This window comes from Hemicordylus capensis, chromosome 4, assembly GCF_027244095.1.
Source record: "Hemicordylus capensis ecotype Gifberg chromosome 4, rHemCap1.1.pri, whole genome shotgun sequence".
NCBI classification, from domain to species: domain Eukaryota; kingdom Metazoa; phylum Chordata; class Lepidosauria; order Squamata; family Cordylidae; genus Hemicordylus; species Hemicordylus capensis.
The window spans coordinates 232795303-232822184 of NC_069660.1; positions in this window are offsets into that span (position 1 = coordinate 232795303).

Sequence of the window (26882 nt, forward strand, 5' to 3'; positions counted from 1 at the left end):
GCCCAAAAGGCTAAGCTGAGGTCTGCATCTGGGATTGCTGTTTTGCAAGAAAATGGAGTGTGACCTTGGGTTCTGTAACTCAATGGAATGGTTTACTCTCTAGTCAAGGCCCGTTGAGATGGGAGATTCACCCCTCCTTGCCTTGAAACTTGTTTGTGCATTGTGCTATGCTAAAGGGAAATAATGGAAACTAGCTTGAAATTTGCGAAGAGTAATCACATTTAGAAGGTCTTAGGAAACTGCACATAGATATTAGCTACCTACATATTTTAGGGGTACATTATATTCACACAGTTAGTTGCTGATCCTCTTTGTTTGCTATCTTTTAATTCATTTCTCTGGACTGAGAGGTGCCAACCCTGCTCTGAAGCGACCAGAAGCCTGTCAATCTGGACAGAAACAGGAATGATTTGAGAACAGCTCCATCTGAGTCTGTAAACAAGTGCCAGATATGCACCCCAAAACTGGTAGACTCCTTGACCAAATATGGTGAGAGAGTCCCCTGAGGGAACTGGGGGTTGTTTATATGAGACTGGAGACACAGAGAGATTGATATGACTGTTTCTGATATGAAATATAGACAACAGGCCCTGAGTAAGGTATAAAAAGGGGGACACACCCCACACAAGACAAGGGAAGGCGTGTTCTCACTCATGGGAGGCGTAGCATGTAACCATTATCCTGTGAAGACAACTCAGGCCTAGCCATTTTGCTAGAATTGCTCCGGTCTCTATGGTCGGAGGGATCTCCATTGCTGCATACTCAACTACCCTGCCAAACACCTGGACAGATGAATGCCTCTCTGCGTTCCCCAAGATCATCATCTCTGAGTTCTGCAGCCAACGCAGACCTACAAGACCTGGTAAATATATCTGCAGATGTGCTTCCAGTCCAGCATCTTTTAAACTAACACCCCTGCCTAATTCCCCACCCTCCCTGTCCTATGGATCTCTTTCCATCTCTTTCCTCCTTCCCAGAAAAGTCTCTGTCTCTTCCTTCTTAGCCTGTAAGCTTTTCTCCCACCCCCCAGACCTCCTCCTTGCTCCATCTCAGCTCACTAGCTCTGGACTGCTGGCCCGAAGCCAGAATGGGTGCCTCTTTCCTCCCCCGTGATTTCCTTCTCATCCATTCCCTCTTTCTTCCTCCTGCTCATTCTCTTGGCTTTCATTCCTATGGCTCTTTGCTTAAAATTGACACAGCATAACATTGTGGCTTAGCCAAAGAACAGCAAAGATAATACACATACACACAGGGTCATTGCTAGTAAGAAAGAAAATGCTTTTTGCTGCTATTCATTTCTAATGAGCGAAAAATGATTTTAGCTGTTATTAGAAACTATTACACTACGCTGGGAAAGATAACAAATTGATTAATTTTGCTTGCATGCTTAATTGCTTATTTGTAAACATTTGCCTTTAATAAAGTTTATAAAACTACGTCTCTTCTCCCCCTTCCTCCCGATTGCTTCATGACCTCAGAACCAAACTAGGGATAGCCTCTGCTGGCTAAGTTGGGAGGGGCTGTGTGCTCCTTCTCTCCCTTGCAGGGAGGGACACTGCAGCCTGCTCACAACACCTACGGGCAGTAATGGCCTGGATAAGGGATAATAAATTGAAGCTTATCCAAACAAGACAGAGGTACTCATGGTAAGGGGTAATACTTTGAAGGATGTGATAGATTTTCCTGTTCTGGATGGGGTTACACTCCTCCCAAAGGATCGGGTACATAGCTTGGAAGTGTTTCTGGACCCAGGCCTCACTCTAGTTTCTCAGGTTAAGGCTGTGACCAGGAGCACTTTTTATCAACTTCAGTTGATACAACAGTTGCATCCGTTCCAGGAGAATGATCTCGGACCTGTGGTACACTCTCTTGTAACCTCTAGGCTTTACTACTGCAATGCACTCTACATGGGGCTGCCTTTGTGTGTAGTTCAGAAACTTCAGTTGGTCCAAAATGCAGCAGCTAGATTGGTCTCTGTAGTTTCTCCAGAGAGACCACATTATGCCTGTTTTAAAACGATTAGATTGGCTGCCAATAGGTTTCTGGGCAAAATACAAAGTCCTGGTAACTACTTTTAAAGTTCTAAGCAGCTTAGGGCCAGGTTACCTGGGTGAGCACCTTCTACTGCATGACCCCAACCACACATTAAGGTCATCAAGATAGGTCTGTCTCCAGATGCTGCCAACTCGTCTGGTGGTGACTCAGGAGCAGGCCTTCTCTGTAGTCTTTCATGGGCTCTGTAGTCGCTCCCTATAGATATCTGTGACATAAAAACTTTGTCAGCCCTTTTAAAGAGCCCTTAAGACACATTTTTTAGCCTGGCTTTTAGTAATCCTCGAATGTTTTAAATTGTTTTACTCGTGGTTGTTTTAATAGGTTGTTTTATCACATTTATGGTTTGTGAACCACCTAGAGCATTTGGAGCTAGACGGTATATTAAATGAATGGATGGATGGATGGATGGATGAATGAGCCGGCTGAGACCCTGTCTTAAACAACATTGTTTTTAACATTTCCACAATACACAACAAGGCTCCAGTGAAACTCTTTATCATCATTCTGCTCTCCATGGGAAGAGCAAGCAGAATTGCAGTCGAAATCAATTAGCTGAATTATGAGGAATTTAATTTGAATAAATGTTTGAAAATGTGAACTGTACAAGTGAATCCACACACCAGATGCAATTTAGACTGCTGAGATCCATGACAGTTTATTCCCCTTTAATTCAATAGAATCAAATCACATTACTTCAGTTAACTGCTAGGCTCATTAGAGTCAACAGGTTCCAAACAATTTCTTTCAACTTAACTCAGATGCATCCAAAGATTTTTTTAAAAAAACTTTATAAAGTATTTTTAGAAGTCACAGTACTTCTGTTGCCCTAGATATCTAGTGATCCCAAAAGAGGAGGTGTGTATGATAAATGGTCAGATACCCAGTGATCTAGAAAGAGAAAGTGGTTATGATGAATGACCTGATTCTGAAAAGTAGTCAAAAAAAACCGCTGCTTCTCTCATCTTTACAAAAACTCAGCTAAAAATATAAAATAGGAAAGTGACATTCCAGTACCCATAACTGATTAGAACAGGTCTTATTGTGTGAATATTCTGAATTCATGCTTTAAAGTAAAGTGTGCCATCGAATTGATGTCAAATCCTGGTGCCCACAGAGCCCTATGGTTTTCTTTGGTAGAATACAGGAAGGATTTACCATTGCCTCCTCCCATGAAGTATGAGATGATGCCTTTCAGCATCTTCCTATATCACTGCTGCCCAATATAGTACTAGTGAGGATTCGCACCAGCAACCTTCTGCTTGTTAGTCAAGCATTACTTGAGGATAAATTCATTTAGGACACAATTGGTAACTTTTAGTTAATGTACTGTTAGAAAACATGCTTCTGTTTGGAGGCAAGTAAAGGGGCAGCCATCTTTTTCTGGTCTCTTGTGTAACTAACTGCTAAATGAGCAAAGAGGCACCTTTACCAAGTGGTGATTCTCATATTTAGCAAGAGGAGAACAACTGGGCCTCTCCAAGCCCAGCACAGCACCCCTCCAGCGGCTATTGCTGCTATCTATCAAAAGTTTTTGTTTTTAAGATGGTGAGCCCTTTGGAGACAGGGAACCTTTTTATTTATGTTTATTTTTATGTGTAAACCACTTTGAAAACTTTGGTTAAAAAGCAGTATATAAATATGAGGAGTAGTAGTAGCCTGCTAGTTCGCAGTGCACAAATGAACATTTTTGTAATGGCTGTTAATGAGCTATCAGACCAGACTTTATTCAAAACAGGAGCATTCATATTGCTAGGCATTGCATGTCTCTTATTTTTGCTTGCATGGCATAATTGTTAGAGTGTTGCACTAGGACTGGGGAGACCCAACTTCAAATCCCCATTCAGCCAGAAACTCACTGAGTGTCTCTGGCCAGTCACTTATTTCTCAGTCTAACCTACCTCACAGGGTTGTTGTGAGAATCCCCCTCCCCTTGGCCTCGTGTGGAGGGGAGGGAGTTTGTCCCAGCCCTGCTCCGCACGAGGCCCATGAAGCGGCCTGATTGGCCCTTCTCAGATCGGGGGCGTGGCTTCAGCCGCAGTCGGCCGATCCACGCCCCGAACTCTTCAGTTTGGCCTTCGCGATCGCTGGAGAAGGAGCTCTCTGTGCGAGCTCCTTCCCCTTTAGTCGCTGGGGCAGGTTCGCCCGAGAGCAGGCGAGGCGGCGATCAGCGGAGCCTTCGGGTCCGTCGCGGGGAGCACAAGGGATGCTTTGGGCGGCAAAAGCAGCCGCGGTTTCGGCGGCACCCAGCCAGGATCGGCCTCTCGACTCCCTTCTCATCACGGCGTAGACTCGGATTTTGGAGGGCTTTAGCCCTCGGGTTTGTTGCCTCCCTGCCCTTGCTGTGGCTGCACTCGGGTCCGGGGCTCGGCCTGATAAGGCGGCCACCCTCCCCCCCCCGGGCAGTTTCGGCTTCCCTCCCACCCCTCCGCTTTCACCTCCCAGCTGGGACTATATAGGTGGGGTGGGGTGCTGAGTTGGTGGCCTTAGCTGGGAGGGGTACGGCTGCTTAGGGATTCTGGGTGCCAGCAGGGCCTTTGGTTGTTGGGAGCAGGGCTGTATTGGGATGCCTCCTGGGTTCTCGCTGGGACGCTGAAGGTTACTGGTGGTTTGGGGTTGTTGTTTGCAACTAGTTGGGAGTTTCGCGCTTGCTTTGGTGAAGCTAGTTGGGGGGTTTCACTGCCCCTTAGGGGCATGCCTGTGGCCCTCCCTAAAGGGTTTGGTGAGGGCTTGGAGGGAAGGGTTAGTGGTATCATGTCCAAGAAGGCTAAGGGTAAGAAAGGGGGGCACCCCATCCTGCAGCCCAAAAGGCCTGCCCCCCTCCGTCCTCCTCGGATGAGGAGGATGAGGAAATGATTCTCATTAGGGGTTTGATTAATAGAATGGAGGCCCTTGAGAAAGCTAGGGCTGCCCCTTCTGATAAGGGCGCTGGTCCGTCTGGTGGGGGGGGGGTAACCTCCTCCCAAGGTTCCTCGCCAAACTCGGGGATCTGCCAGGAACCAGTTACTAACATCTCTTTCTAGCAGGTTGGAAGCGCTGGAGAAGGGTGGGGTCCCTGCTGGCCCAATTTCCCCTGCAGAGCGGGTGCTCCAGATGTGCCTCTGCCAAGTGGTCCGATTCCTGGACAGCCTGCACCCGTGCTGCCACCGCCATCTTCGCCAGCGGATCCGGTTCTGGGGCTGCCTTCCCCGGCGGTTCCCACACCCGTTGTGCCTGTGGACCAGTTTCCCACGGATACATCCATTCCTTTGGCCCCGGGTGAGCCAGCAGCACCGACACCCTCCGGCGGCACCGGCCAGTGGCCTTCTGTTCCCTGGCCGATGTCTGCCATGGGGGGCTGGGGGCCAGCTCCATACTGGTCTCCTTATACACAGCCTTGGGGTATGGGTTTCCCTTTGCTTTTCCCGGGGGTCTCATCGGGTCTCCAGGGAGCTGCGGAGCAGGTTTGGTTGGGCAATAGGCCCGCTAGGAGTCCAGTACTGCCCCCTTCAGGGGTTGTCCCCAATCCTGTCCCTGACATTGGGGGACAAACGGGCTTCTACCCAATGGGCATTCTGCCTTCTGTGCAGCATGCTCCCTATGGTGGTATGGGGCTGCCGCTGGGCGATCATTTGCTCCCAGCCACCAAGGAAAAGATACTCAGGGGGGAGTATGTTGATATCTTTAGCCTGTTATTTCGTGAACCCGAGGTAAAACACAAAGAGGGTGAATCTTGTAAGGAACACGAAGTGACCAAGTGTAAACCGGTCGAAAAGACCTGGAACAATTGGTTATCAGGCTTCACCATCTACATGGGAGTTATAGTCCAGGCGCAGCCGGCCCGAGGCCCAGCTCTGTTGAAGTACATGGATATTATTCACAGGGCAGTCTCGGACTTTGCGGGCTCCTCCTGGATTTGCTACGACGAAAGCTTCCTCCTGCGAGCCGCCTTGGACCCCACTTTACCGTGGGATGCCCCTCTCCAGGAGTTGTGGCTGGTGATCATGCCCCCTGCCCGCCCGGTGGAGGGGGATAGGTCAGATAGTGGACACCTATTGTCCAAACCTCCTGGGGCTTCGCTCGCGCCAGGGGCAGGCCATCAGTGGGTTCAACCCCATTTGGTCTGCTGGGAGTATAATAATAACGGCAAGTGTTCCAGACCGCCCTGTCGTTTTAAGCATGCTTGCGGTCTCTGCGGGGCAAAACACCCCAGTACCGCTTGCCCCAGGTCCAGGTTTGGTGGTACCGGAGCCAGGTTCCGCTTGGGTAATAACAAGAAGGGAGGCCCACCCCCCACCCCCTGAGGGTAAAGGGGCCCAGCCCCATCAAAAGCTTGAGGTGCTGGGATCTCTCCTGCAGGACTACCCTGATAGGTCTGCGGCCGCTTATTTGTTTTATGGTTTTAAGGAAGGGTTCAAGATCCCGTCCTCTTCCCGGAGGGGGCTGGGCGGGTCCCACAACCTTAAGTCTGTGGTGGGAAAGGAGGATGTGGTGATTAAGAAAATTGATAAGGAGGTCGCAGCGGGTAGGGTGCTGGGGCCCTTCAGTAGCCCCCCCTTTCCCAGCTTGAGGGTGTTCCCTTTGGGGGTCATGCCTAAGAAGGTTCCGGGTGAATTTCATTTAATTCACCACCTCTCCCACCCCAGGAGGTTGTTGGTCAGTGACGGCATTCCTGATAATCTATGTACAGTGCGATACACTTCATTTGATGAGGCGGTTCAGGTAGTCAGGAGAAAGGGGGTGGGGGCTCTGTTGGCCAAATGCGATATTGAGTCCGCCTTCCACCTGCTGCCTGTCCATCCAGATGATTTTGAGCTGCTGGGCTTTGCCTTTGCGGGTCAATTTTATTTTGACCGGGCTCTGCTGATGGGCTGCTCCATTTCCTGTGCAGCTTTTGAAGCATTTAGTACCTTTCTGGAACGGGCGGTCCAGCGGAGGGCGGGCCTACTATCCACCGTGCATTCCTGGATGATTTTCTTTTCATTGGGAGGGGCAATTCTGGTGAATGCCAGCACCTGCTGAATTCCTTTATGGATCTGGCGGGCGAGCTGGGTGTGCCTCTGGCGAAGGAGAAAACTGAGGGACCCATCATGCGAATCTCCTTTTTGGGGATCGAGCTGGACACGGTGGCGTGTTGCTCTAGGTTGCCACAGGCGAAGCTGGAGGTCCTACTGGATCTGGTTAGGGGTTTGGGGCGTGCCCGTAAGGCTACCTTAAGGGAGTTGCAGGTAGTAGCGGGGCACCTTAATTTTGCTTGCAGGGTAGTAGCTCCTGGGTGGGCTTTTCTCCAGAGGATCTGCGATCTGACGGTGGGCCTTAGGGCCCCCCACCACAGGGTTCGGATCATGGAGGGAGTAAGGGCTGACCTAGCGCTCTGGGAGTCCTTTTTGCTTGGCTTTAACGGGGTTGCCTTCTGGAGGAGCGAGCAGCTCCTCGCAGCAGATCTGCAGGTTCACTCGGATGCGGCCGGTGGGGCCGGGTTTGGAGTCTATTTTAGGGGCCGTTGGTGTGCTGCCCGTTGGCCAGGGGAGTGGGTGCAGCAAGGGATCGTCAGGGATCTGACATTCCTTGAACTTTTCCCCATTGTTGTGGCAGTCCACATCTGGGCGGACGAGTTTGCCAACTCGTCAGTTCAGTTTTGGTGTGATAACCAGGCGGTGGTCCAGGTTATCAACACTCAAACTTCCCATTCCCGGAGGGTCATGGGGCTGGTGCAGGCTTTGTTGCTGCAATGTCTTCGGGCTAACATCCTGTTCCAGTCCCACCACGTGCCTGGGATCAGGAACGACATAGCTGACGCCCTGTATCGTTTCCAGGTAAACCGATTCAGAGAGTTAGCACCCGAGGCAGCACTGCACTTGGACCCCATGCCAACATTTCTGTGGCATCTTGGCAGGTGGAAGCCCAGCAGGCCATAGTGGCGTCTCTGGCACCCAGCACCAGGGCGAGCTACGCAGCCAAGATTGAGGCTTTTCCCCTTTTTCGAAGGGCCAAAGGTTTGGTAGACGTTTGGCCTGCCCCAGTGGGCCACCTGCAACAGTTCTTGGTGCTCTTATGCAGAGAAGGGCATGCCGTGTCCACTTTAGGAGGCTACCTGGCTGCCTTGGCTTTCGAAGCCCAGGTGAAAGGGGTCGAGGATTCATCTGCCGACCCTCGGGTGCGGCGTCTGCTTGAGGGCTGGGCTAGAGGGGACCCAGGAGGGGGCGACAGTAGGCGCCCTTTTACGTTGGATTTGGTGGCCACCATGCTGGGTCATTTAGCGAGCTGTTGTCCGAACCCCTGGGAGGCCTCCCTTTTCCAAGCAGCAATACTGGTCGCCTTTTTCAGCGCCTTTCGTCCCGGGGAGCTGTTGCTGTGTAGCAGGGGCTCTCCCTGGGACTGCTGCTTGCATTTTTCTGATCTGTCCTTCTTTGGAGGAGAGGCCCGGTTGTTTCTACGCTGTTCTAAAATGGACCAATGGGGCAAAGGTCAGGTCATCCGGCTGGCGGCAGCTACTGCCCTGCTGCTTTGGGGCCCTCCCCAGGGGGGTGTTTGTTTGTACACGAGAATCAATCTCCTCTTACCCAGTACCAATTTCTTGCAGTCATTCGGAAGCTCCTGGTTGCTGCCGGGGTCCCGTTGGAGGGGCTTACTTTGCACTCCTTTTGGATTGGGGCGGCTACCACTGCTACCCGCTTGGGTGTGCGTGAGGACGTCGTTCGGAGAATAGGGTGCTGGAAGTCTGTGGCGGTCAGGTGTTACGTGCGCTGACAGTGGGCAAAGTTCACTGCCGTTGATGTATTGTTTTTTCTTGGCAGGTGCTGGTGGAGCGGCGGCTCCGGTTCGGGTCCTGGTGTGTGGCCACTCGCTGTTTTGGGCCTTCAAGCGGACCAGCACCTCCCATTGGGGCACCTAGTTGGGTTTCAGAAAGAGGGCCTCTGTGTATTGGTTGGGCATGCGGGGTATGTTATGGGGTCAGCTACTCCCCGCCATTCGGAATCATTTAGTTAGCTTTCCCGTGCCCAATGTTGTCGTTCTTCATTTGGGCAAGAACGACCTAGGCCGGCGGACTGGCCTTTCCATCGTTCATCAAGCCTCCTCTGATTTGGCGGTTTTGCATGATTGGATGCCCGGGGTCCGTATACTCTGGGTCAATTGGCTTCAACGCAGAGTTTGGCGGGGTGTTCACAGTGGGTTGGGCATTGAAAAAGCCCGGCGTAAAGCCTCGGCAGCGATAGGTATATTGGTACAGGCAGCTGGCGAGGAGGTGGTGCAGCAGCCGGGGCTGGCTGCACGCTTCCCTGAACTTTTTCGCCCGGATGGTGTTCACCTTTCGGAAATTGGCTGTGATCTGTACTTGCGTAACATCCAGAGGGGGCTTGCTGAATTTTTGGAGGGTTATGGGGCAGGGAGGTCAAGCAATGGCTAACCTCCCTGTGTGGCAGTAACAGTGCAGGCTGAGGGCTAAATTGAAATATAGAATATCGGTGAGCACCCTTGGATATTTAAAGGTTGACTGGTTAATCGCTCCTTTGTGGCCTGTGTGGCACGGGGAGAATGGATTGCCATGAAACCTGCTTCAGGACTTCAGCAGCCTTTGGGCTGTGCGGTCCGGGGTGGCTGAAGTCCTTGAAGTATCCAGATCCCCTCTTCTAAAGGGGGTGGTTGGCTTTGAAGGAATTAGGCAGGGCCTACCTGCCTGATTCCTGAGCCAGGGTGTGTCGCCCAGTTGGGCGATGGGTAGGACGTTTCAGTCCTAGCCCATGCCTAGGGGCCCGCACTGTTTTAGGTGGGTGATTAATCACCTGGTGTTACAGTCCGCCATGCCTATTGTTTATTAATAAATTGTGGCCCTTTTCATCCATAAAAATGTCTCCGTGTCTTCCTGGGCTGGGGTCTGGGGACAATAAACATAAGCCATGTACACCACTCTGGGCTCCTTGGAGGGAGAGCAGAATAATATAATATAATATAATATAATATAATATAATATAATATAATATAATATAATATAATATAATATAATATAATATGAATAATTTTATATTATTTATAAATATAAATATAATGAAATAGAAATAAAATATTTTTATTTATATAATTAAAATATAAATAAAATGAATATAAATAAAATGAAAATAAATAAAATCTTTTCAACCTGTGGTTGGCAACTATCCATCTTTGCAAAATGATTACAGCCATATTTCCAGTGTGGATTTGAGAACATTGATCTGTTTATTGGTCTGCTGCAAAAACTTCGGATGCACTATGGAGCCCTAAACAGTTTAACTGTAAACCGCCCAAGTTTTGAGTGGCATAGAAATAGGTTAATTTTTTCTAGAGAGACGCAAGTTTGGGGTGCTATAGAAATATGTTAAATAAATAAATTATTAATAATTATAAATAAGTTTGCTCAGCAGGACTACATCTAGGGCAGTTGCCAATCCATTTGTAGGTGGGTTAGTGGGAGGAAGGTGTCTGGGCTATAAACTGTTCAGTTATCACCTGTTGGGAGTCACTGCACAACTCTAATATTTGGGGACAGGGGCAGCTATCCCTTAGGTGGCAAGTAAACCATGAGTCAATGAGTGCAGCCTGCCTGCCTCGGCCACTCTGTGGGTGCTACCCCACCTGCCTACTGTCATTGTCCCCATCTACACTTTTCTGCCACTCCTATTCCCCCTTCTCTTCCCCCTTTCTGGCTCTGCCACTTGACTCACTGCCCTGCCCCCTTACTGGAGTCTAGCATTGATGGTGCCTCTCTTCCCTTACCAACCTCGCTTTCAGTGGCATCTCACCTTCAGCAGCACACACTGTTCTCCAGCCAATGCCTCTGCTTTCTGTAGCAGGCAACTTGCGTCCAACTTTCCTGGTTTATCTGCCTCTCACTGCCATTTTGTGCTATTGCTTCATATAGCGCTCTCTCTCTCTCTCTCTCTCTCTCTCTCTCTCTCTCTCTCTCTCTCCCCCCTTTCCATTGTCCTTCCCTCACCAGAGGCGCTCTTAGAGAGCTGGTGTTGTGGTAGCAAGCATGACTTGTTCCATTAGCTAAGCCTGGTCCACCCTGGTTGCATATGTATGGGAGACTTGATGTGTGAGCACTGTAAGATATTCCCATTAGGAGATGGAGCTGCTCTGGGAAGAGCAGAAGGTTCCAAGTTCCCTCCCTGGCATCTCCAAGATAGGGCTAAGAGAGACTCCTGCCTGCAACCTTGGAGAAGCCGCTGCCAGTCTGTGTAGACAATACTGAGCTAGATGGACCAAGGGTCTGACTCAGTATATGAGTCCTATGTACTTTTGGACTTCAGGGATTAAGTCCAGGGCCTCCATACCCCCTGGGCTCCCCCAAATCCCCTTTAGTCTGCCCTGGGTGGTGTGGTCACCCCACTGCGCTAGGCAGCCAAGTGCGGTTATGACCTGTGCCAGGTGCTTTACAGACAGAGCAGGGAGTGGGTAAAGAAATGTGTGGGGTGGGAATATGTTAAGTTGCATGTTGAAATGTTTCTGTTAATGCATATTTGCATAGATTTACCTGTTTTATAGTCTTATATTTATATTCAACAGCATTTCAGTTGCTGTTTGTGCCCAAAGATACTGTGTTTCTCATGGTGTGTGTGTGTGTGTGTGTGTGTGTGTGTGTGTGTAGGGGGATGATGCTTAACTTGCGGGGGCGGGGGGGGGTCCAAAGGAATTCAGGTCCAGGCTCCAAAATGACCTAGGAGCACCTCTGGCCCTCACCATCAAACAAAGCAAAAAAACTTGATGCTGGAGTGGGGAGAGAGAGAGGAAGAGAGAGCAAGGGTGAGCTGCTGCAGCGGTGCTCTGGTGAGGGTAAGAGGCAGGCTCAATGGCAAAGCTGGATGCATACTCCCTGCTGCAGGGAGCAGTGTCACCAACTGGAGGACAGAGCACACTGCCAAAGGTTAGGCTAATGAGGGGAAGAGGGGTAGAGTTCGCACTAGCTCCAGCCCAGGGGAAAGGGTGGGGAGTCTGGTGGCAGAGACCAGTGAGGCAGGGGTGGGGAGCAGTGTCCCCTCTAACAGGGATTCCTTGATGTTGTTCACTACAACTCCCAGCATCCCCAGCTGCAATGGCCTTTGGCTGGGGATTCTGGGAGCTGTAGTCAACAACATCTGGAAATTCCTGTTAGAGGGAACACTGGTGGGGAGGGCCATTGCATCTGATCTCAAGCACCGACAGGCAACAAGCTGCCTATGTTTTGGGAGAGCGAACTCCTCTGTTTTTCCTAACAGGACAAATAATAGCTTGGGGAGGAAGGGTATTGGCACCAGAAAATGATATGGAGGGGAAATGTTAATGCACACAGTGACATTCTGCCCCATGCCCATTGCTATCTGTAACATATATTTAAAGTGATTGATCATGGATCTCCAGCACCTCCTCCAGTTTGTCAGGCCACAGCCAAGCTCCAGATCTGGTTGCAGCTAGAGGCTTCTGTTCTGGACCAATGAGAATCACAGTACCTAGAGGCAGAAAACATGATTGAAGATGAGCCAAGGTATCAGTCAGGTGGATGAGCATCAAAGGGCCAGGGGCAGAAGATGTGAGTGAGGGCAGACTGATAGTCAGTTACTGACAAGGCCATTGTGAAAGCCAAGGCAGTTGATGTTGCTATTTAGACAAGTTGCCCTGACTGAGGAAGGAAGCCTGGAACCAGCCAAACCTCTCAGATCAGCTCCTCATATCAGATTCCGCAGATCACTTGCACTACAGCACTGCAGTTCTGCCTCTGAACATTATATGGGTGGCACTGTAGCACAGCATATATGTGGTTAAGAACTCCCTCTCATTGGAGTTGCTGTGGTGGTGCCATAATTGTGCCATAATTCCCAGATCAAGACTTTTTGATGCCTCTCTGATACCCAACTGACTCTCTGCTAGATTATTCCACTGGAAAATATTATTCCACTGGAAAATATCGCTCTCTGCGATATTTTCTGTGCTGTGACATCAGGAACATGGTAAGCCATTTTTGAAGAAGCCTTCCATAAATTTGAATAGTAGCAAAATCAGTGTCATGTGTACCTCATTCAGGAGCCAAACCAAATGAACAATCAGCCTCTGTAATATACATCCATTAATCATCCACAATTAAAATATTCCAACACTGTTCAAAACATGAGATCTCTCCATCTTTCTGTCTATTAGCATTTTCCCTGTGCCAATCTTCTCTTTCTATTGTGTAAGAGTAAGAAGGACTCCCAGGCTGTGAGGTTTCATTATAATATGCTGTAATAACACCAGTTCTTTCGAACTGGTTGGGATTGTTCATAATATATGAGTGCAGCAGAATTATACAGATTCTATTATAGTGCCTAAAGAAAAAGAAAAAGAAAACTTACAAAGCTTGAGGACACTTGCCGCGCCCCCCTCAGTTCTTTAATGGGCTTCTTAGTTCCTGAGCAACTTTAAAATGCACAGACCCTTTTAATGAGGCTACAGCTATGGTTTGTAAATGAAACCACCCAATGTAATTTTTGTGCTGTCACCCAAACAATAAGTGATTATATTTCTGTCACCCAGACTGCACACTTTTGACAGCTGATCTAACTCTATTATTTTTCCTGTGTTATGGCTGCATTTTAAAATTGCAGTTATTTTTTTTTTAAAAATGTGTATCTTGGTTTGCCATGCATTTGCAAAACAAGGGGGATTTAATCAGTTACTGAACATGGTTATCAAACAGCTCATTCTTTTTCATCAGAAATGCATTTCAGACCCTGCAGACCCAAGGATGAAAAAAATATTACTCGGTGGATTAAAGTATTAGTTAGGCAAAGTGTAAAGTTACTCAGCTTGGCAGGTATTTATCCCCACAAATAAGTCTGTTATTTCATCTTGTCATAGATACTGAAATAAAATCATCAATTTTCCCCCTTATTTCATTTGATTCAGCTGGGCTGTATACATTTAACTCTGAATAACTCTGACTGAATAAAATACACTGAAGGACTCCTCTCTTGGTAACAATGTATCTTATGTAAATCTCAGAAAGTCTAAATATTTATTTTTTATTTTATTTATTTATTAAACTTCTATATTGCCCAAACTTTCATCTCTGTGTGGTTAACATAAAACAATTAAAACACATATAAAATGTTAAAACAATGCAACAATTTAAAATCAGCAATAAAATTAAAAACAGACAGTTTTTAAAAGCTGGGAAAGCCTGGATGAAAAGATGGGTTTCCAGACATTTTTTAAAAAATTGCCAGAGATGGGGAGGATCGTATCTCAGCAGGGAGCGCATTCCACAATTTTGGGGCAGAAACCGAGAAGGCCCGCCTCTTTGTAGCCAACAGACGAGTCGGCAGTAACTGGAGATGGACCTTGTCAGATGACTTCAATGAGCGGTGTGGCTCATAGTGAAGAAGACACTCTCTTAAATAACCAGGGCCTAAACCGAGATGACCATGAGACCAGCCTGGCTGCTGCATTCTGAACCAACTGGAGTTTCCGGACTACATACAAAGGCAACCCCACATAGAATGCATTACAAAAGTCAAGTCTGGAGCTTACCAACAAATGTACCACTGTTTTGAGGTCATTGATCTTGAGAAATGGGCACAGCTGGAGTATCAGCCGAAGCTGATAGAAAGCACCTCTGGCCACCACCACAACCTGAGAAACCAAGGAGAGGTGTGGATCCAGAAGTCTGGATCTATAGAAAACTAAGTATCTCCTTCTACAGAAATGCACATCTTCTAATTTCAGAACCAAATGATTGGAACTGTATACACAATCACTATTCTGATGCTTATTATTTGTTTTAAATGTTGAATGAGCATTTATGCACATATAACACATACTAGAAGGCAAAAGAGCTTCCATCTTCTCTACAAGTGACATAACAATAGTTAGCTTTTTTAAGGTCACAGTGATCTTCCAAAGTGAAAAGAGGGGAAGGATAGGTTGTCATAGTATGTACAATCACTTTCATTAACAGTAATCTGAGTTAACACATGCACACAAAAAGGGCAACATACCCCTATGCTTATAATAAAATGTATTATCACCACTCCACAAAGATTGAAGCAATGTACCATAACAGCTCTGAAGGAAACATTAAGATGAATCATATTAATGTTATGCATTATTGATGCTTTCACATTATAGTTCACAGGCCAGTAGCTCAAGGGCATATTGAGGTGTTCTATGACACAACCTTGAGAAAAATCTCCTTGAAACTTCAATCAACACATAATAAAATATTATAAGTAGTACAGCTGAAAAGCATCTCTCTTTGGGTATCATGACCAATATGTGTGCTCATAGATGTGTAGAGAAATTGGTTCCAGAAGCCTCCCATTCCAAAGCAGATTTTATGGAATATGGCAATTTGTATGGTTTCAATGTATTACCTATTTTTCAGAAACAAATTTAATCCTCATCATGAACCATGAGGTTCTACTCTTGAGTAGTCCCATTGGCTACATTTGATCCTCCAACCTTTCCAGGCTACAGAACCCAAAAGCATTGTATATTTTGTTTATGGGGAATGCAGCAGTGACCCTCCACCCCAAGCATGATGCCCTGTGCAACCACATAACTCACTGAGAACATGGATTGCTAGCTAGGGATGTGCCTGAACTGTGGTTCAAAGCACAGTTTGAGCACTTTTTGGTAAACTGCAGCAGGAACTAGGGATGTGCATGAACCTGTTCGGAGGCCCTTTTTCAGCCATCCGAACATGTTTGAACGCTGGGGGGGCGGGGTTTGAAGTTCAAAGGCGAGGGGGTCTCACTTTAAGAGTGGGGGAGGGTGCATTTACTTCTGCCTCCTCTTTTCCCCAACTGGCACTCGTATTTTTAATGTCCTATGGGGTAGCAGCGTACTTCCGTGCCACCCCGTTTGCTCCTTGGCTGGAAGTGGCTAGAAGTAGCTGGCGTGCGTGTGCCTGGCGGGCGCACACACACATGTCACGCTCATGCTCATGCATGTCGGGTGGGGTGCGCACACACAGATGGTGGGTGCACATATGCCAGCCACTTCCAGTCAAGGAGCAAATGTGGCAGCAGGGAAGTATGCTGCCGCCCCATAGGACATTAAAAATACCTAGTGCTGGTGGGGGGAAAGCAGAGGGAGGGGTAAGTGCACCCTTCCCCATCTTTAAAGTGAAACACCACCACCACCCCACCATCAAACCACCCCCACCTGGTTCAATGATCATCCCGAGCAGGAACAATAAGGAAAATGAGAGCAGGTCATTACATGCTCTCTGCTGCTCCATTCAGCTTCCTGCTGGGGTGGCGAGCATCCCAATAACCCCCCACCCAACATGTGCAGTCCTCAGGGACAATCCTGGCAATGAAAATAGCTGTTCTGGCCTTCTCTATCCCCAGCACAGAATCCCTCCAGTGGCTGTTGCTGGTGTCTTTTTTAAAGATTGTGAGCCATTTGGGGACAGGGAGCCATTTTATTTATTTATTTATAGTCATGACCCAGCCATGCAGTGTCTGACTGTGCAGGCGCATCAACCTCCAAATGGCCACTATGAAGCGGAATAGGCCCGCAAAAGGGCCAAAGACACCCGAACTAGGCATTTTTTTTTAATGAAGAAGGCCAGCAGGGGAGAGGGCACTTCTGAGGACTCCCACCACCACCACTTTGGGAAAGCCCCCCGGAGGGGTACATTTTTTTTAAAAGACCAAAATAAAATATTTTTTTAACTAAAAGGCTTGAAGAACCCCTGAACTGGAGTGGGGGTGGGGTTCAGCCCAGGGCCGAACTGAACCAGGGGTGGTTCGACTTGACCCCAAACCTTCAAACCGAGCCAGTTTGATGTTGAACAGTTTCTGATTCGAACTTGTTCACACATCCCTAATTTTCATTGCTATCAGGATCTGGACAAGTGTGTGGCCTGGACTTCCAGACTGGCACCAAGAAAAAGGAGACTTCATGCACTTAGCAGCTGCAGCCACTAAGTGGCAGTCTAAAATGGAAAGAGTTTCTGTACTTTTCTGCCACCAGCCCTAAGCAGAAATGAAGAGAAGAGAAACCAATTAACTTTGTCCAAGTACCCTGGTGTGATTGTTCAAGGTCCTCTAGTTCACACCTGTCTAGAAAGCCAGGGACTTCTGTGTAGATGCAGCATCTCAGCTCATATCATACAAGCCAGCGGCTCCTTTGTGGTTGATGTTAGCAATAGCAATAGCAATAGCACTTACATTTATATACTGCTCTATAGCCAGAGCTCTCTAAGCGGTTTACAATGATTTAGCATATTGCCCCCGACATTCTGGGTACTCATTTTACTGACCTCGGAAGGATGGAAGGCTGAGTCAACCTTGAGCCCCTGGTCAGGATTGAACTTGTAACCTTCTGGTTACAGGGCGGCAGTTTTACCACTGCTCCACCAGGGGCTCCTTATGTTGGAGAATGTCCAGTGATAATGGAGTGCAAATATTACATTGTATTTAGTAAGCTGTAGGGCCCAAAGGGAAAGTTGATAAAGTTACAGTTCCTTATTCATCAAGAGTAAAGGGAGCATGGACCTTTGGTTCCAATATAAAAGGAATATAATAGATTAATTGTACAGGATTTTTGTCATCATTTGCCTTCATATGCATTTCTAGAACCAGAATGACAGCTATCCCACCCCCACCCCACCCCGGGTAAGAATTTCCTAGGAAGGTGGTTGAAATCTTTGTAATAAAGATGCACTGGATGTTTATGTTAGATATATTTCCTCCTTTAAAATATGGAATAAACCTTACTTGGTCGGTCCTTTTATTTCCAGTGTTAGTGTCTTGGCCTGTTCATTTATTCATGAACATATGAAGCCATGAAAGAGTGTAACTATGCTATTTCTTTCCATTCGCCTTTATGGTTGACTTATACAACCATGTTGGTAGTTTATTTATTTTTCATTCTGTGCTTCCTTAGTTTTAGTCTGCTCAGATGAAATATATGCTTGGTGAAGCACTGGCCATTTTCTGATGTCCCATATTAACTTCAACATGCCTCCAAATGATTATTCTGTGCATCGGAATCTATGTTGGGCTCCCATTTGGGTGGGGTGACCACATCACCTTGCCCTCAGTTCAATCTAACCTCATAGTTAAGAGCTGGCACAAAATATAAGCCCAATATAAATCAAGCATATGCATTAGCTCTCAAAATCTGCTATAGTATCCTGACAGTTTTTCAGTCCAGAGAGTCAATTTACATGATCATTTCCCCCCTCAGCCATAAGATAATTTTTTTCCAATTAGCCTATGGTGACCTCTGTGTGAAACTGGTTACTTGAGAAGTCTGCAAATATGCAGCTTGCATATTACCATATATTTGGGAACATGGCTTTTGAGTCTTCGAGGCCTTGTGGTGGCCAGAAAGTCACATACATCCTGGTTCTTTTCTTAGGACCCATATATTTATGTTGAGCTCATCTTTCTGGCACAAACTTTTAAAGGAGGAAAGGAGTTTTGTGAATCCACCCTTGGATAGCTTAAGATGAATGACAATAGAGATAAAATGTGAATACACTGACAAATTCTTAGCCAAAGTGAAAATGGCAGGTATTTCTGACTATTTTTGAAATCAGAAGAACCAAGGTCAGATAAGAGAGATTTAATAAGAAAAAAAGCCTGAGAACTACGGTACATTTTTTGGAAGAAATTCCTGCCAGGCATCATAAGAGGAGCTGCACAGTGTACTATACCTCTTGTCATGTGCTATGGGACTGATCATTTAACATAACACGACAATAGCACAGGAGTGCAATTTATCACTTCTATCAAGTTAGTCTCCTTGAAGGTTCTCAGTGCAGCACTTTCTTTAACAGCTTATTAATTCAGAAGTGTTAAGGTTAGGAGATGTATGTTGATCTCCCCTTTTTAAAGAACAGGTGGCCAAAGAAAAAAGTTGGACATTACTTTTTTAAAATATTAGTTATCTTCACAGCTTTTGCTTAATTATGGTGAAGGTATTATCCATGTGGTTTTCTTGGTAAAATAGAGGAGTGGTTTACCATTGCCTTCTCTTATGCAGTATGAAATGATGCCTTTGTTGTTGTCACTGAAGTGATCATCTGCCTCCAGCACCTTCCTGTATTGCTGCTGCTCAATATACAATATGCCCAATAAAGCAAGGTGCCTGCTTGCTTTAGCTGGGCAGCTGGGATGACCTTCATGCTTTGAGTGACCCTACTGGGAATATACCTCCCAGCATACTTCGCTCATCTCTCCCAGGAACACCCTTGAGAAGTCCATGATGCTGGGGAAAGTTGAAGGAAAGAGAAGAAGAGGACGACCAGCAGCAAGGTGGATGGACTCAATTACTACAGCAATGAATGCACCACTGAGAGACCTTAAAGGCCAATTGAAGAGAGAGAATCCTGGAGAGAATCTATCTATGTAGTCGCTAAGAGTCGACACCGACTTGATGGCACTTAATCAACCAATCATTCATTTTATATGAGCGAATGCGTTGCTGCAATATAAACTCCAGGGATCCACATCCCTTTAAAATGAGGGGGGCGGGTTCCTACATCCCCTTTAACGTGGAGGAGAGCAGGTCCATACACACTCCTCCAGCAATTGCTGACATTTCCTTTAGCAATAGCAATAGCACTAACATTTATATACCGCTTTATAGCCGGAGCTCTCTAAGCGGTTTACAATGATTTAGCATATTGCCCCCAACATTCTGGGTACTCATTTTACCGACCTCAGAAGGATGGAAGGCTGAGTCAACCTTGAGCCCCTGGTCAGGATCGAACTTGTAACCTTCTGGTTACAGGGCGGCAGTTTTACCACTGCGCCACCAGGGGCTCATGTATGCATGGAGGAGCTCTCCTCAAGTTGCCCCTGTGTGATGCCGGCACACCCATGGCCTCCATGCATACATGTCTGCTGACCTGACAGCAGTTTGAACTGGCTAGAACAGAGTGATTGAATTTCCTGTCTGACCTTGGAACTGGAGACTATGATCCATAAAACAGAGCTCTTGTACAAAGTATGGAGGCGTAATTATTGATAGAATTATTATTTTTCAAGGGCTATGGATAAACATCTTTCTTACGGTATTTGACCAGAAACAGTTCAGAACAATTATAGTTCATAGCAAGCAAACAGTCAATCTATCAAACTAATCACATTTAGACAATGAACAGTTCACCTAATAAGGTAAACATCTATACCTAACCAATTGAGGGAGCCTTAATCATTACTTGATGGATTTATATGCAATAGGACAGAATTTAGCAACACAGAAAGTAACAGAAGCACTCTTATTTGCAAAAAGACATATTACATAAAATTCTAAGGATCTTCCTGGTAAACCTGTTAAAAGGTGGCGGCGGGGGGGGGATCAGTTTTCTGTGTGTGGGGTGCTATAGAAAACACAGTGAAATAAAATATGCGCTACATCTTCCACTTCTCCTGAATCGCAAGTATACCTGTGCAGATGGCAAGGCATATTTTTATGTCTGCCCTACAGCCATACTGATGGAAAAACATTGAGATGGGCCAGGGTAAAAGCTCTCCGATGTTTTGGTCATGTCTAGTTGGGAAGATAATTTGCTAGTGATAGAGAAGGAGTTACCTACCAACTCTTAGTGGGAAGAGCTATGGTTGAAGACAGCAAGTACCTGACAGCAGGAGAAAGCTAATGGTGAGATAGATCTGTGGAAGTGGGGTTGCTGTAGTAACAGAGGATGCTGATGGGGAGGCAGGTTCAGGTGATTACCAGAAAGTAATTCAGAGGGAACCAGAGATTCTTGGTGAGTGTTTGCTCACAGTGTGGGTGGAAAGTTGTGTGTGTTTCTTGTCATCTGATCCCATCATGTTAGGTTGGCTACATTGGGTTCCTTCTATCACTCAACATTTGGCCCAAATTTATAACCTATCTTTGAAGTTGGGTTGAGAATGTTGGATGAGTGTCAGCAGTCTGACTCTGAAACCAGACTCTGGCAGGTTTAGATAACACACCTGGAGGGAGTGCACACTCCCTGGGAAATGGACTTGTGATAGATCATGTGAAACTGCATGAATAAGAATGGAAACCTATTACCATAGAGTCACAAATCCTATCTTCTCTGTTATAGCTTAATTGCCTTATTGGGTACCTCATACTATCCCAAGAATGGCATGGTTAAGAAACTTCCTGTACCCCTGCTTACTTTGATAGCTAATTAAGCTTTAATCAAGCTTTACATTCCTCAAAATATGCTAGACGCTTATCAGCCTGTTTTGATAAGAGAATCGTATGTCTGTTTTCCAAAGTATGCTCATCAGTCACATTTCCAAGCTCTCTAATAAAAGGAATAAGGACAGGCTGTTCTTGTGTGCATTCCTACACAGCATTGCTTTGATGTAGCTGTGATGAGGCTGTTAATATTCATAATAAACAAACACTGTTCTATTGATAATATGCCAAATAAAGATGATTTGCAGGAACAACATCTCATATTTAATAGAGGAAAAGAAGTTTCCAGTCTGTTAAAAAAAATCTTGTTTGTCCAATAGATGCCATTATTTAGCTTGCTGGATATCTCATTCTTACTTCACATTGGATAAGATGAATGAACTTATTCATGAATCATGTTTGTTTTGCAATGATTTTTCATCAGTTTGCATGAGAGAGAATGTGTGCAGTGTATCAAGAGCTTGACATGACATCTAAAGTGCAAATGGACTGAATGTCTCACATAGCAAATTCAAATTTAACAGTTTGCAAAGTTCAGGATATCCCAAAGGACCAGGCCGATTTCACTGATTCAGAGAGCTATTGAACAGCCTTAAGAGTGCATTATTCAAAAGCTACAGCTATGCATATTAGGGATGTGCAGAACAGTTAGATCACAAACCAGTCTACTGTGAACGGGGCTGGATCGAGCAGATTGATCATGAACCAGACTGCCCTTCAGGAAATGAGGCCAGTCTGAGAACAACCCAAATTGAACCCAGTTCAGAGGGAACCGGTTTGATGGTTTGTTAGGCATCCCCAGGCACCATTTTGGTGGTTATCTTGTTGTTTTCCCCTTGCTGATTGGTTTTATGCCACTGCCTTCTGATTGGCTTGTGATCTCCGATTGGCTTGAGATCACCTTGCTTCTTGGTTGGCTTGTTATCATTCAAAATCAACTGTTGTCAGGGCAACTCTGTCCCCATAGGCTGTGAGGGAGGGATGAGGGAGGGTGGAGAGGGGAGCAAAAAGGAGGCAGTTTCGAACCTTTTTATCATATTTCTTGGCGACAGCTGTGAGCTCCATGTCTGGCCTTCTACTTCACTCACTGCTCTGCTCTGTTCTGCTTTGCAATCTGATCAGTTCTGTACGTATTTGCAATCTGGTGCAATTATTCCAATAATTATTGCAAGGTGCCCTTTATTCCCTGTGGGCAAACCACTTCCAACTGGTTCAAGTTGGTTCAACAGAACTCGTTTGTGAACCCACAGTCCAGTTCAAATTCAGTTTTAATTTGTACTGAACTGTGGGAAATGGTCCATGCACACCTCTAATGCATATGCTAGCACAAATCCTAAAAACACAACATATTCAAGACAATTGCATAATTGACACATGCCCTGATGTATGTGCCAACATACTATGTTGTCCTAACTCCCCATGCAGCCTACCGGTACAGCATGTATCACTGCGGATTGGATAATAGCTCAGTGACAGAGCATCTGTTATGCATTCCAGGTTCAAAAGATCACAGGTTCAGTCCCTGGCATCTCCAGATAGGAGATAGATGGCCAGGTAGCACTCCATGTAGACCATACTGAGCTAGATGGACAAATGATCTGACTCATTATAAGGCAGTTTCCTATGTTCCTAAGATCTCTTCATGGGTACAGTGTTTATCTTTGCAGTCTGAAGCTACAGTGATCTAGGGAGAGGGTTACACAGCACATTGGTATGGGGTGGAATGTTTACACTGCACATGGTTTCTGAACACTGAACAGAGCTTATGATTCATTACAAACTGAGCTAGGGTTGCTAGGTCCAGATGGTGAAAAAAGTTAATATCCATCACTGAAAAAGTGGAAATAGAGGACACTTTAAAAAAAAAAGTCTCCAAGAAGTCTCCACTTTGCATAAAAATTGCATGTGTTTATTTTATTTATTTAAAATATTTATACCTCACCCTCTAGTACACTACTGCTTGGGGTGACTCACAACAATAAAATAGATACAATGTAAAATAAAACTCAGAAAATTAACTAAATGAAGTTAAACAATTTAGAACTGTCCAGGCTAAAAACTACAATCAGAATTACCATTGCTGTTTTATAAGTTTCAATTAAAGGTTATTTAAAAAACTAAAAATTAAGAATTATAAATTCTAAAGAACCTACCAGATTGATATTATATATGCACATTTTGATAAAAAATGGGATCATTTGGGAATAAATGCAGCTCACCACTGTGAAACTGATGACCGGGTAAGCTGTATGTCTATCCAGCCATTGAGAACTCTAGGTGCCAAGTTTTCAAGGCCCCTGTTTCTTAACTGTAAATTCATCTCGCAGTTAGGTTTACCACACACGCAGTCCTCTGTCATCCTCTTCCCCATGGGTCACCTAGCCTGCTCTCCCCAGCCAGGCTAGCACCTTCACTTCTTGGCTTGAGGCAGGGCGGTCAGTTAGCTGCCAAGCCGACATCTTTGCATGCCAGTATAGTCTCTCCCACTCACTTCTTGTTCTCTACAACTACAAACATTTATAGACCACTTTTCAACAGAGGGTTTCACATTGGTTTACAAAGAAAAATAAATAACAAGTTGCTCCCCTGTCCCCAAAGAGCTCACAACCTAAAAGGAAACACAAGGTAACACCAGCATAAGCCACTGAAGAAATGGTATGCGCTGGCGTTGGATAGGACGAGTTGCTCTCCCCACGATAAATAAAAGTGATTGACCACTTTAAATGATGCCTTTTTCTCAGTTAGCAGGGATAGCTACGAACTAAGTAAAGTTAGTTAGCTAACTGCTAACTTCTCATTGACACTACCACCATCCCCACTACATGAAGGAAGCAAGCTATCCATGCTCCTGCATTGATACAATAAGGGGATGTGTGATTGGTGGTTGGTCTGCCCCTTATCCTACCACAGGCAGCCAACAAGCTGCCTCAATGTTTGTTTTCTGAGATTCTTGGGTGATTCTGGAGAAGGGAAGACACACACACACACATTCACAACTGTGAGTTTTAATGGGCTTTATTAAGGCTAATTATTACAAGTGTAGATGATTAGGTATATAGGCAAGTAGTTATCAATTTCATTTTTCTATTATTGTAGTGTAGTGTTCAGTAACAGCTAAAAGCATTCCTAAAATCATTTCTCCCCTTTTGCCAGAATGCAGAGCTGCTAACTAGGAATCAGTTTAGCCTCACCAAAAGCAGGCAGCTTAAGAACTGTGTGAGAAATATCTTTTCTGTTCACTGGCCTGGCTTAGACCAAAACAATCAAAGTCAGGCTTCCGTTTCCTGCCAGAAAGACAATTCAGATGCAGTCCTCAATCTAGCCTTTTGGCTTTTGGGGTGTGTGTGTGTGTCTCAGAGCAGGCCCTGGTTCTAAGAAGGGGCCCACCCACCTGTTCATATCAGCATCAAGGTGCTCTGCAACCTACCACGGAAGCATAACCTCCACTCTGGCTTCCCCATTGGGTGGTCAGTAGGAAGGGGAAGGAGACAGAGGAAGAGAAGTTGCTCATGAGAACTAAGTGTTCTAAGCGAACAAAATGTTCCAGCAGCTCCCCAGAACTTCAAACACCACAACATATACAAAAAAAAAGCCATTTGGTTCTCAGAATAGGAACATAGGAAGCTGCCTTATACTGAGTCAGACCATTAGTCCATCTAGCTCACTATTGTCTACACTGATGGGCAGTGGCTTCTCCAAGTTTACAGGCAGGAGTCTCTTAGCCTTTTCTTGGAGATGCCAAGGAAGAAACTTGGAACCTTTTCTAGAACAAGTATGCAGGAGCTCTTCCCAGAGCAGTCCCATCCCCTAAGGGGAATATCTTACAGTACTCACACATGTAGTTTCCCAATCAAATGCAAACCAGGGTGGACCCTGTTTAGCAAAGGGGACAATTCATGCTTGCTACCATGAGACCAGCTCTCCTCACATTGTCACCTGTCCTCTATAAAAGTCCCTAGTTGGCAACTCTACCAAGCACTTATACAGAGCTCTCTTGCCACCTAAACCTTCCTCATTCATTTTACTGCATGAGGCAGCTGTGCTCATGAAAAGTGCTGCACACACTTCATGGTGGAGTGGGAACACAGTGACAATTTGACTGAAGTCATTGCATGAGCTCACTGATGCAAGGAGGCCCTTAAGAGCCCTTAAGTCCATGCAGAGCTTTGGATCAGAAGTGTGTCCTTGTCCCCTGGCAATTTATTCTCTAGCAATAGTACCAATTTGCATAAGACTGCTTGAGGAATAGGCAGTTGCAGCTATTTATGTATCTTGCATAAAAAATAATTGGTAGTAAACGGCAAATCTATTCCCACTTTACTTTTTTGTTCTAATTGCCACGAATCATAAATCTGGTTAACAAAACAGTTTTAACTGATGGATTTCAATCTAACATCTTTCTCTGTTAATCTGTTTTCAATTAAATCTAACATTAAATTATACTTTTTCTTATCTTTTTGTATTTTTTCCCTCATCTCTTACTCCCAGTATGCTATAAAGTATTAGAAAGTACTGAACGTGAAACCAATTCCAATTGATCCCACAATTCTTTAACCAACATGATTTGTGAAGTATAGGCTAGCGATCATGAAAGAACCAAATATGTATTTTTTAAAATCTATCATTATCTTAAACAATGCCACCCCACCTTTCCACTCTAATGTGTCTTCAAGATGGCTTACAAATATTAAAAATCATGACAATAAAGGCATCCTAAAAAACTTGGGATATTAAAAAAAATCAGAGCACTGTAAAAGCAGTAAAAAGAAACCCCACTGATGTTAATAAAATCTCAGGTAAACAGAAATGACTTATAATCTAAGTCATAACAATGATGTGCCAGGCAAACTTTCCTAGGAATTCCATAGTCAACAAAGAAAAGGTCACATAGGAACATAGGAAGCTGCCATATACTGAGTCAGACCATTGGTCTATCTAGCTCAGTATTGTCTTCACAGACTGGCAGCGGCTTCTCCAAGGTTTCAGGCAGGAATCTTTCTCAGCCCTATCTTGGAGAAGCCAGAGAGGGAACTTGAAACCTTCTGCTCTTCCCAGAGTGGCTTCATCCCCTGAGGGGAATATCTTACAGTGCTCACACATCAAGTCTCCCATTCATATGCAACCAGGGCAGACCCTACTTAGCTAAGGGGACAGGTCATGCTTGCTACCACAAGACCAGCTCTCCTCTCTTGGCACATGGATAGCTTCTAAATTCAGGGGTACCCTGATAAGGGTCTAACTAGGGCAAGTTCTGATGATACTTCATCTGCCAGTCTGACTCCATGAGCAAAGGATATGTGTGTCCTGTGAGTACACACATCCGCTACCACTCTGCTATCATGAATATTTATATTCCAGGTTTCAGCAAAAGTTCTCAAAGCTGTTTACATAGAATACATAAGATGGTTCCCCGCCCCTCTACCACTCCATGCACACTTGGCTGTGGGACAAGCCTCTGTTTGAGGGTATCACTCGCTACATCCTCCTATTTCTGCAGGCCCCTGACCGCTTTATAAAGGCTTTAGAGCTTTATAAGTCAAAACTACCACTTGGAATTCCCCATCACAAAAGGGTTCACAATCTTCTCCCCATCCAAAATATGCATAGAAGGTTTTATTTAATCATTAAATATTAGTATTGGACCATGTGCAGATGAGTGATTCAGATGAACTTTCCCTCCACATGATTTACTAACTCCACATGAT